The sequence below is a fragment of the Argiope bruennichi genome, chromosome X2 (assembly GCF_947563725.1).
Source record: "Argiope bruennichi chromosome X2, qqArgBrue1.1, whole genome shotgun sequence".
Classification (NCBI taxonomy): domain Eukaryota; kingdom Metazoa; phylum Arthropoda; class Arachnida; order Araneae; family Araneidae; genus Argiope; species Argiope bruennichi.
In genome coordinates, this window is record NC_079163.1 from 94,149,605 (window position 1) to 94,160,993 (window position 11,389).

The following is an 11,389-nucleotide window of genomic DNA, read 5'->3' on the forward strand; positions in this document are numbered from 1 at the left end:
AGAGACGAGCCTTGCGTGGGAGGGAGGGACAAAAGAAAACAGAATGGCTCAGTTGGCCGTGTGCCGAATTCGTCTTCTATTGTTGCGCAGTGAGCAAATTTTGATACTTTTTGGAAATGATCTCCGAGCAGCTAACTTGTGCATCCCCTATTTATCGCTTCATTTTCGTTTTTGTTTGTTTTTAAAATCATTTGTTCGTTGAAAATGAAACGAGTGCATTGTGGAAAAATAACAAATCAGGATTAAGAAAAAAAACAAGATTTTAAAATAATTTCACAGGCGCTGCAACTCTATACTTCTATTCGTCAGGAGTAATAAGCAGTAAATGTAGCTCAATTTTTGCGACCTAATTTAGATACGCATTTTCCAAACAGTTAACTGGTTAAATAAAAATAAAAGTGATCTAGAAGGTTAATTTAACCAGGACCCAAGACCGGGCTGTTTGAATTTTTTATGAAGGTGCATTAACGTTCCCTAGAAGTGCTTGGAATAATTTTTTTAAAATTTTAATGAATCTGAGCTAAGAAAAAAAAACACGCACCTTTATATTGTCACTGAACTGACCTAAGAGTAGACTGGAGCGGGCCCACTCCTAAGCCTTAAGACCATCCTGAGAAAGTCAATAGATGCGAACTATTTAGAAATGAAATGAAATAAAAATTTATAATTTAGATTGAATATTTAATGAAACTCTTCGATGTAAATTGAAATAAGTGAAATTTCTCAGTAACCTTGCAAAAGAAAGAGGTACTTTTCAAGAACATAGGTTCTCTGCCTGTAACAAACGAGGCCCTGAGAATACTTGGAGGACCAGTTAGGAATATGTGAGATAATGTTGGTAATGGTGAAAAAAATGGTAATGGTTGGTAAATGTTTTTTATATTATTATTTTTTTATTATTTTGGTTGTTTGTGAAGAGGACCAATTAGGAGTACGCTAAATTATGTCGGTAATGATGAGTAACACAGAATTCAGAGATGGAGACGGGGAAAAAAAGTATACCGTTCTGAATAAAAATCTTGTTTCCCCAAGTTCATATGAAAAGTAAAAGTTATACATGTCTACTGGGCACCATGGAAGGAGAATCCCATGAACTAGTATTAATCCTTTGACAACTAATGGGACATATACATCTCACTGACTTTTTTAAAACAGTTGTTAGTAAAAATACTTTTTGAGAGTTATTTGGCCGTCATGTCTCAGCCTCTGGCTCATTGGGAAAACATTTCGAACAAATATGTTTCATTCCGAGCTCATTTTCTTCACTTGTGTGCAAAATGAAAAGAAAAAGAAAAAAAAAATTCTTAGACAAAAGGTTAGAGCAATATAACATTTAATACTTTTCACGAATACAGAGCTTGTGGGAAGAAATACATGTATTATACGCTTATTAATAACAATATTGCAATAAGCTTGAATCAGCTCCAAATGTCAGATTATATGTATGTTCACTTGAATTTAATTTTATACTCATCTCCATGGAACAATCTCAAGGATTCAATCGAAATTTGCTTTTATTTTAATAATTGATAGTGAGGATGAGTAACTGTTAGCTTTCAGCGCACATTAATCCCGAATGAATTCGATGCTATTTTCATTTGTTGGAATGTAGAGTTACAGTTACATTACAGTTACTCATAATAATAATGATGATGATTAATGATAAATAATGTAATTTGAGTATTATTAATACAAAAAAAATGGAATAAAATATAAAATCAAAAGTAAGTTTAACGCAGCTCTATACACGTTTACGATATATTCATTTGACTAAAATAACATGAAGACAGTGTCTTTAGTTGAACATAATTTTATAAAATTGGGTTCTGTGAAACAATTTCAAGATTTCATTGAAAAGATTCAGTGAACAATTGTTAGCTTTCACTTCATTTTAATACAGAAACGATTCAAAGTTGTTTTCATTTGTTGGAACGTAAAAATAATATATTTAAAAAAATGCAATAAAATACGATATCAAAAATAAATCCGACAAGTGTTATTAAATTAATTCGTGTCGTTTGACTTTTAAGCTAACTTAAATCTTTAACATTATTATGGGGGAAAAAAAAGAAAGAAAAAGGGGGGAGGAAAGAAATTGGGGGGATTGTGGGGAACGACAATAAAGGGATACTCAAGAATAAATTGACTAATCCAATTGTACGGGGGGAAATAAAGGTTGGGGACTGCTGCTACATAGAGAACAGGTATTGTTCAGGGGTGTGGTTGTTAACTTAAGCAGTGCTGCAATGCTATGACTTGGGCTATTGTTCAACTGCGGGAAGCGGTGGAGCGGATGATAGGGACGGTATACAGGGGATCACTCCACATTAAATGTACATTTTTTAATATTTAAAATGTATATTTATTGTATCTGGATATTGAAACAAATAAACAGTAATATGTTAAATATGAAACGATGCTTATTTTGTAATTATTAATACATTTTTTTCTGGATAGACAATGATATAATGCATATTGTATTTCATAACATAAATGTAATGAAAATGTTAAAGAACGATTTTTAAAGCTTACCTTAGTTTCAGATTATACCAAAACCAAGACGTTTCTGAGTAAAATGACGAGTAATTATAGGACGGCTTTGACGAGTTGGCGACTGATTTGCTACCTCAATTTGCTAGAGGGATAAAAGTGTGAAATAAGAACGGTTTGTGAGGAAATAGTAGTGTTTTTATAAACATGATTCAGTTGAAGTTGGCATGTTCTTCCCCCTTACTTCTTTATAGGGCATTGTTGGCCATTGGGTGTTATGAAGGAGCAAAATGCAGACAGATATGTTAAATTTTGATTTACATCTGTCTTATGCTCAAGAATTTCATTGCAAGAGCTTCAATAAGCAATTGTTAACTTACACCTTATTTTAATACAAAATTAATTCAAAGCAGTTTTCTTTTGTCGGAACGCAGAACTACTACCATTATTTAAAAAAAAAGGACTAAAATGCAAAATCAAAAATAAATCCAGCAATAAGTTTATTCGAGTCGATCGACTTTGAAGCTAAACAAAATCTTTAATAGTATTAAAAAAAAAAAAAAAAAAAAAACCTCCGCACAAAGGGATTGTTGTGTGGGGGGGGACAACAATAAGGGGATACTCGAGAATAAAATGATTAATCCAGTGTGGTACGGGAGGGATAAAGGTTGGTGACCGTTGCTTTATAAAGAGCAGGCACTGTTCAGGGGTGTGGTTGTTAACTTAAGCAATGCTGCGGATTGAATATTGCTCGGCTGCGGGACGCAGCAGAGCGGATGATAGGGAGGGTAAACAGGGGATCACTCCACATTAAAATTCTGTTTTAATAGTTAAAATGCCTATTTATTTTATCTTTATGTTGAAACAGATGAATAGTAATCTGTTGAAAATGAAACGATGCATGCTTAGCAGTTATTATCTATATTTTATATATCTGGATGGACTATAATATAATGCGTATAGTATTTCAAAATATGAAAGCAATGAAAATATTAAAGAATGATTTTTAAAGTTCATACTAGTCTTAGATTATACTAAAATTAAGTCATTTCAGAGTGAAATGACGAAACAGCTAAGTATAGAGGGGGTTTGATGATTTGGCGGCTAATCTGCTATTTCAGATATACGATTTCATTTGCTGAGAGAGATAAAAGCGTGAAATGGAGAGCGAGTCTCGAAGAAATATTAGTGTTTTAATAAATATGATTGTGTTGGCCTCTGCATATTCATTCCTTCTCTTTTTATAAGAGGCATTGTTGGCGAACTCAGTTTTATGAAGGTGTGCAATGCAGCCAGATATGGTAAATTTTGATTTGCATGTAATGGGTCTAATTTGATATGTCTTCTAACATATCAAAATAGACCCATCTGATGCGGACAAGTCTTACGTTACACATTCGAACTCGTCAGAATCAATTTTTAATTAAAACCAGCGAGAGATCTTCCCCATGTGCTTTGACATTCTGCATATACTAAAAATACATACCAAATTTTATTCATCTAACTCCTTATATTTCGTCATCTATTCATCTAACTCCTTATATTTCGTCATCTATTCATCTAACTCCTTATATTTCGTCATCTATTCATCTAACTCCTTATATTGTTTACATCCATTCGGACAGACAGACAAATGTCCTCTATATGAATTTTGTTTAAATTTCAATGGAAATTTACAAAATTAGTGCAAAGACCACATACCAAATTTCATCCATCTAGATCCAAGCATTTTTATGTTATCTCATAGACAGGGAGAGAGAGCGATGAACAGATAGGCGTAATTCTAAAAACGTGTTTTTCGGATACAGTAAGATCTGAAATTTAAAAATTCATCAAAATCACAATTAATGTATACAAAAAAGTTAAACGATTATGTATACAAAAAGTTTTTAACGATTATGTATACAAAAAGTTTTTAACGATTAATGTATACAAAAAAGTTAAAATCTGGGTTTTCAGAATCCAAACAAGAAATAAATAAATAAAATTCATGTCTTCGAAATTTTAATACGTTCACATTTTTCTTCTACTATACACCAGTGTCATATTAGTTTTATTTTCAAATACCATTATATTTTCGACAAAAACAAGATAAAAATAAGGCTGTTTCACGTTTTAAGTTATATCTAGGGAATAGAAAAGCTGTGCAAATGGTGTTGCGAATCGTTCCAAGCCCTTGGTTCTGTTTTAAATTGCATTCTCGATTTTCGTCTTTTGGCAATGAATCTATGAGCAAAACTCGCTATAATGTGGAACTATGCGAAAAGCCGAGGAGAGAATCGGAATCGAATTATGAAATAGACAACCACCAAAAGGCCCACCAATTATGAAGAGGCACAAAACTTCGAGGTTTTTTTGCGGTATTTTTTAAAGTAATTAAATTTTGTGCTTTCATTTCATTAAAAGGCACTATGTACTCGAACTTACTAAAATTAAAATCAAGTACCTTTAAATTTTAGAGTATTATTTATATAATTGCAGGGCATTTTCCCCCTTCATATTTTCAAGCTCACTTTAGATAATTATTTTTTATTGTCTGGCTCGCGTACTAGTCAACAACCCTAAAGAATTTGTATCTCAAAATTTTTAATATTTTATAAAGTTTTCAATTTTTTAACCATTTTTTAAAAATTACTTTAAATATTAATCCTAATTTTTTTATATGTGATATTTTCTGAAACCTACTCTCTTAAAGGTGATTTGCAATTAACTGTTCCATTCTTTTAGTTTTTCGTAATATTTATTACTAAAAAATTAAATACATAGATAGTAAATTAAAACCAACAAAAATATTTAGTTTTTGAAGGAAAAATGAGTCCCACAAAATTTGTGTTACCTAAGGATCCCTACAGAGGCTTATTCTGTTCCTACAAATACTTAGGAGCATTTCTTGCTTTTCTAAGCTCTCTGAAAATATAAATAATTTATTATTTCTAATTTTTTGTCACGAGCTTCAGAAAAAGCCTATATCAAATCAATATGAACATGGAGGTAAAGACATTTCATCTCCATGTATGCCATGAAAAACATTGTGAAGTTCATCGAAATTTATATCCCCTTCCCTAAAAAGATAGCAGGCTACGTATAGATTCCCACCCTCCCATTGAGTCATAAATATTTAAAAAGGATCCTAGTCGCAAATGAGGTGAGATTTCAGAAGCATGAAGCTATAAAGCTATTTATTATTTCCGTTTAAGAAATCTATCTAGAATTGATTCCCAAGTTGTAAAAAGAATTGCGCTCACTTCTCCCACACTTGCATATCGAAATTAGAAGTTTTAACGAGCGCGAGTTCCTATGAAATTTTCGCGCCTACTCCCTAATAAATATACTTGTCTATTATTAACCACATGCCATTGGCGAACTATAGATACAAAATAGCATATGATCTTTAGTGACTATTTTCTGCTATGCGGTTAATATACAAGTACCAGAAAACTAAACATGTATTTTGGATGCCTGTTTTCCAACCGATTAAAACCATACTTGAGCACAGAGCCACAATTAAAGTCACATAATCACATGCACAATTATACATATTTAAGTCATTACGTTTTTGAGATATCACATTTACATACTCGTAAAAAATACACACCATCAGCCGGTCAACCAATTGATAGATGTAGTTTAAAATTTGATGAAAATCTATAGTTTAGATTCTAAAATTGTGAACCAAATTTCATTTACCTAAGTTGTTACACTTCTGAATTATCGCGTTTATATGCTTTCAAAAGTTAAACCTGCAGTCGGTCAACCCCTTGACGAATTTGGTTCTAAATATGACATATATTAAATGTTACATCTATTTAACAAATATTTTTCAACTAGCTTTCTTTGCTTTGTAGATATAATGTTGAATTAACCAGACTGACAGACTTTTTTTCAATGGATTTCGTTCACCATTTGACAGAAATCTACAAATTTGAGCTTAAATACATTTACCAAATTTCATCCGTCTAGTTCAAAGTGTTTTTGAGTCATCGTGTCCAAAAACAAGCAGACATAATTCTAAAAATGTGTTTTTTGAGCTCATAGAAATCTAAAACGCGAAAATCCATCAAAATCTCGAAAAAATAGAGAGCAGGAGTTCCCAAATTGTGGTTCATTGCCAACCGGTCAATTTTTGTCATTTCAAGACCTTGAATACACATCTATCTTTCTATAAATTCTAAAAGTGTGATATGGGTTTAAAATCTTTATTAAGTCATGTACGAGAAATTTCTTTTATAATACTGCATTTAATAATAAATGTCTTTGTCTTCGCAAAGGTTCTTTTTTTGCCCATAAAACCTCTTTCAGAGAGAACATCTGCGGTTCGTCTGTGAAAAAATTTTATGCCCCAAGGACAAAGTGGGTCATTTTAGATTAGTTTTTTAAAAAAGTAGATCATAATGCTTAAAAGTTTGGAAACACTTGGTAAAGGTTTTAAAGCATATCATGTTTGTCCTAAGTACAACTAAATAATTTCTGAATTTTGCGCGCTGTAATGACACGCAGGGCATTTACCTTGCTCTCTCTAATCTTGTTACGCCATTAGCCGGATGAAGGCGATACAGCCACAACGGATGACAAATACATTTAATTCGGTCCTAATCAAAGTTTTTAAAAAACTTGAAATTCGAACAGGAAATAATCTAGTTTTAAAGTTTCAATTACTTTCACGCCCGAAGAGTTAAAGTCTGACGAACAAACGGCAGTTTCCTTTGACAGACAAGCATCCCACCATTGTGGTAACCCTGGGCAGTTGACAATTAAAGCAAGTATCCTTAAAATCTATGTTAAGAGTGTATTGAGAGTTTTTTTTTTTTTTTTTTTTTTGACAACCAACCTTTAAAACTTTGCATGCATTTTTTAATGAGATTATTTAATATTTTACATTTTGCAAAGCACCTAGATTATTACCTTTATGCATATCCTGCGGTCTGTCGTAATATATTTATATCAATAAAAATACATAAATTTCTAAAAAGGAAAGAGGAAAGGGCAAATTTGCATTTCCTAAGGGCCCCTACATAGCGTAATACAGCATTAAGGAAAACAATCCTACTTGTGTAATTGCAAAACTGAATGGTAATGTCACAAGTCAATCAATCATAATCTGAAAAATTGGAATCTGTAGTCCATTATCTCTACCAATAATAAAGGAGAAGGTGTGTCTGTGTGTGTGTGCTGGCTTCCTACAGGATAGACCGTTTGGCGAAGAGCTGCCAAATTTGGCAGAAATATATTTTGAAGGTTGGGATTGTGCACTTTGGAGGATATTGTTTTGAAATTTTAAATATAATTTTAATTAGTTAAAAATTAAGCAATATTTTGGCTTTTTTCCCGAGTCAACTCCCGAAATTATTGCTGCACAAAACTGATTTTGCACCATTTTAAATTTTAAAAAATTGTCTTTTTAATGATATCAATTTAATTGACGTTCAAATTTTTTTTGGATTTTGCCAATTTTTAAAAAAGTATTTTTTGCATTATTTTCAAAATTAAATTTCATTGTTTGATTGAAAATCATTGAATTTCATTGCTCCATCAAATATCTTCTTCTATTTTTGTGTTTCAAGCTTAGAAAAATGATTCTGTTTAATATCTGAGTAGTTTGCATGAAAAATAAGAAAATGAAGCTGCAATACTGCGAAAGTCAAAAGATAGATTATCCGGACAATTACATTTTTAATAGCATTATGATGTCATAGGATTCGACTCTATTCAGATGGTTTATTTACACAATCAACAGAGTGTAACAAGTTAGAGAGTTACCAAGTATTCCAAGTATATTAAAATAACACGGCTTTGATGTCTGTACCAATTTTTGTACTAATAATTTCTTGGGGGGATCAGGAATATTAAGTTATGCATAAAAGATTTAACTGAAAGTAAACATAACCAAGATTCCTGCCAAATCAGCTGGTCGCCAATCGAGGCTAGTGAGCAATAAAATAAACAACTCTACGCCTGGACAAGAAGGGGGAAAAAAAATCCGAAGCTGTTTGACTACAATTCTATGCTGTATTATATAATTTTCTCTGAACTGGAGGAACTCATTCGATGCTTAATTTCTGCTTTCATGCCTAATTAGTGCAATAATAAAATCTCTCAAAACTCATTAGCATATTAAGATGCATTTAGATTCTCTCGAAGTCAAAATGCAAATTTGATGACTTTTGCAAAGTACTTTATTGCTTTTGTGCTCGAATAGAAATGAGTAAATTAAAATATATCAGCTTAATTCAGCGATTACATTAGTAACATGAAACTTGATTAATGTTATTGGCTGTTAAATGCATTATCCTTTGTTAGTTCCTTGAAAAAGTTATCTTCGCGGCTTTTTTTTTTTTTTTTTTTTCTAATTAGCTGCTTTGATTCGGAATTAGCAGAATTTGCTTGTTTCTTTTATGATATGAATAAAATCTTGGTTTTAGGAAAGGCGAGTTGCAAGTATGAACCCTGATTCTCCGTGTTTCTGGCCTGAATTTGCATTGAATCTAACGTCAGAGATCACGCATCCACCTGTGAATGTGGTAAGAAAGTTTCGAGTAGGAAATGCCGAATCTGGTGTTGTTCTCTGCATCTGGCCTCAGTTCAAAATTAAGCAGTTCGTCCCAAACTGGCATTTATGCTGCTTAAGAAATAAATGTTAATGTAAATAAACTAAACTTTACGTGAAAAGTAAAAATTTTATTATTTTGAAAATTAGTTGTCATTAATTATTTATATCGATTAAATTACAATTAGAATCGAGGATAGATAAGGCTTCGACTTCGTAATATAGACTTATGGGTAGATACCAAAATGCAGGAAATTTTTTTAAAGAAAAATCCGGAGGTCAAAACCAAAATCATATTAGTGTTTGGCATTTATAGAAATATTTTAAATAGTTTGGGATTTCAATCACTTTTATAACTCATTTTAATTTTGCATAAAAGTTTAAGATTAAAAAAAAATTTAATATCGATTGTAGCTTAATTCTCTTTTAGTATTATTTTCCGTACTTCACGCTTTTACGTTCCCAACCAATCAAGAAGATATCTCTCTGTGTGAGATTTTGTATATAAAGTGATCGAGCGATACCTTGCAGATGGCATGCCCATAGCCTAATATATCGATATAATTAACAAAATATTATTTCATGAGAGAAAAAAAATCTGTTCTGCATCTTCTGTGCAAGCCATGTTTTCCCTGGAAAATATTACAAATGCCTCATATTTTAGTACGATGAAATGCCAATTATAAGGTTAATTTGATATTGTTGAAACAAAGCGCTTTTACAAATATCTCTGACCTTATTCATTAATCTTCTGTAATCACAAAGGACTCTCCGCCTAGCCTTAACATCCTGCTTGATTCAATCCGCCATTAAATAACATCGAGCACTGTGGCCGACACAATAGCCTCCATTACGATACAAAGTACAATCCGTCATCGATGATTGGCCCCGATAGCATCACCAGCATTTCTGTGCACACCAAGGAAGCGAGAACCGAGCATCATACCGGAATTTTTCATATATGAGGTGCCCGCCTGAGGGATATCAATCTACTGTGAGAATAACTTAAGTAACTGCTGTAGTTTACTTACTGTCCCATTTTAAAAACGGCCATTTCTGTAATGAACATTTTGTATTCAATTCTCAAAAAGTAAGAGGTATTGCTTCTTTAAAAGTTTATAAAACAGCAAGCTTATTGCAGAAGACAGAATCTGTCAGATATTAGAAGTAATTTTAAAAATAGCCCCCTTCAAACGAATGAAGGTAGAAAGACTACATTTGCTCAGAAAGGATGGAAATGAAAGGAGATTTTCTTTTTATAACGAAACCGGAACTTGTTGATGGCATAAATCGTAATTTAAATCACAGATGATTCTATAGTTGTAGGAGAAATGAGTTACATAGAATAAAATACTGAATGAAATAAGGATGTTCAAGGGGCATTCAGAAATTCAACTATCAGAAGAAAAACCATACTTTTCGCAGCATTAAATACTACTTTTGGTACTATGGCGAAGAATGAGAGACAAGAAAATTGCTTACTTCTGCGAAATATTGCTAATATTCGTCCGACAGCCTATGTTCCTGAACGGAGGATGACACATAATGCCAGACGGTTCTTCCCTCATTGCTTTATCGCGCGTAGAGTATCGCAGAGACAACTGCAGAGCCATTTGCTGATTTCAATTGTAAACTAAGCAACCAGTAAATTCTGGTTTCGTAACGGGGAAAAAAAAAAAAAATCTAGCACCATTTTCTTTCTTTCTGCTCAAATGACATCTTCTTACCTTCATTCGTTCGCAAATTATTTATTTTTAAAGGCCCTCCAATGTTTTAAAACAACCTGTATTTCAAAAGTAAGTCATGCATCAGTCACATTTCCACAACCACAGTTTTAATTACGAAAACTGATAGCCCAACATTCACTGTTTAATGACGTGGAATCAATCTATAGAAATCTAATTTATTAGAATTCTTGCACAACTAAATGATGCGTTTCAAATACAACTTACCTTTACTTTTCGAGGAAATCTTTTCAGTTTCATTCCATGTTATAAACGGTTAGGCAATCACATATTTCATAAAATGGGCACTGTTAACATGAAAAAGACAGGAAATAACAAGTGGTTTCCCTTTATTGATATCAGCCAAGTGACAGGACCCACAGATGATGATTGATTATGTCGTCTTTATTTTGTCTATTCTTGCGATTTTTAGATTTCAGATGTTTGTTTTGAAGAAAAGGCTTTCGTTTGTTCACCCCCCCCCCCAATCGCTTATTATCACTGCGAATTCGTGCTTGTACAATAAGTTTCTTCACGTGAAAATTGTACCTATTCCGATATTAAGTTATCCGTGAAGGCGAGGAGGGGTGTAGTTTTTTAATTTTTCTATTGATGATATAAATATCAGTTT

General features: G+C 32.4%; 1 long non-coding RNA gene across 2 annotated transcripts in view; it reads right to left on the bottom strand.

Annotated features, from left to right (window-relative positions):
- Nucleotides 1-11,117, bottom strand: part of LOC129960646 (uncharacterized) — a 34,377-nt gene extending 23,260 nt beyond the window's left edge. The window contains exons 1-4 of one of the 2 annotated variants that reach the window (XR_008783647.1): nt 10,987-11,117; nt 4,192-4,304; nt 2,533-2,635; nt 542-633 (exon numbers count right to left, since the gene is read on the bottom strand). This is a non-coding gene — a long non-coding RNA (uncharacterized LOC129960646). The remainder of the gene's footprint in view (nt 1-541; nt 634-2,532; nt 2,636-4,191; nt 4,305-10,986) is intronic. The other variant, XR_008783648.1, reaches the window with a different exon arrangement.
- Between the last annotated feature and the right edge of the window lie 272 nt (nt 11,118-11,389).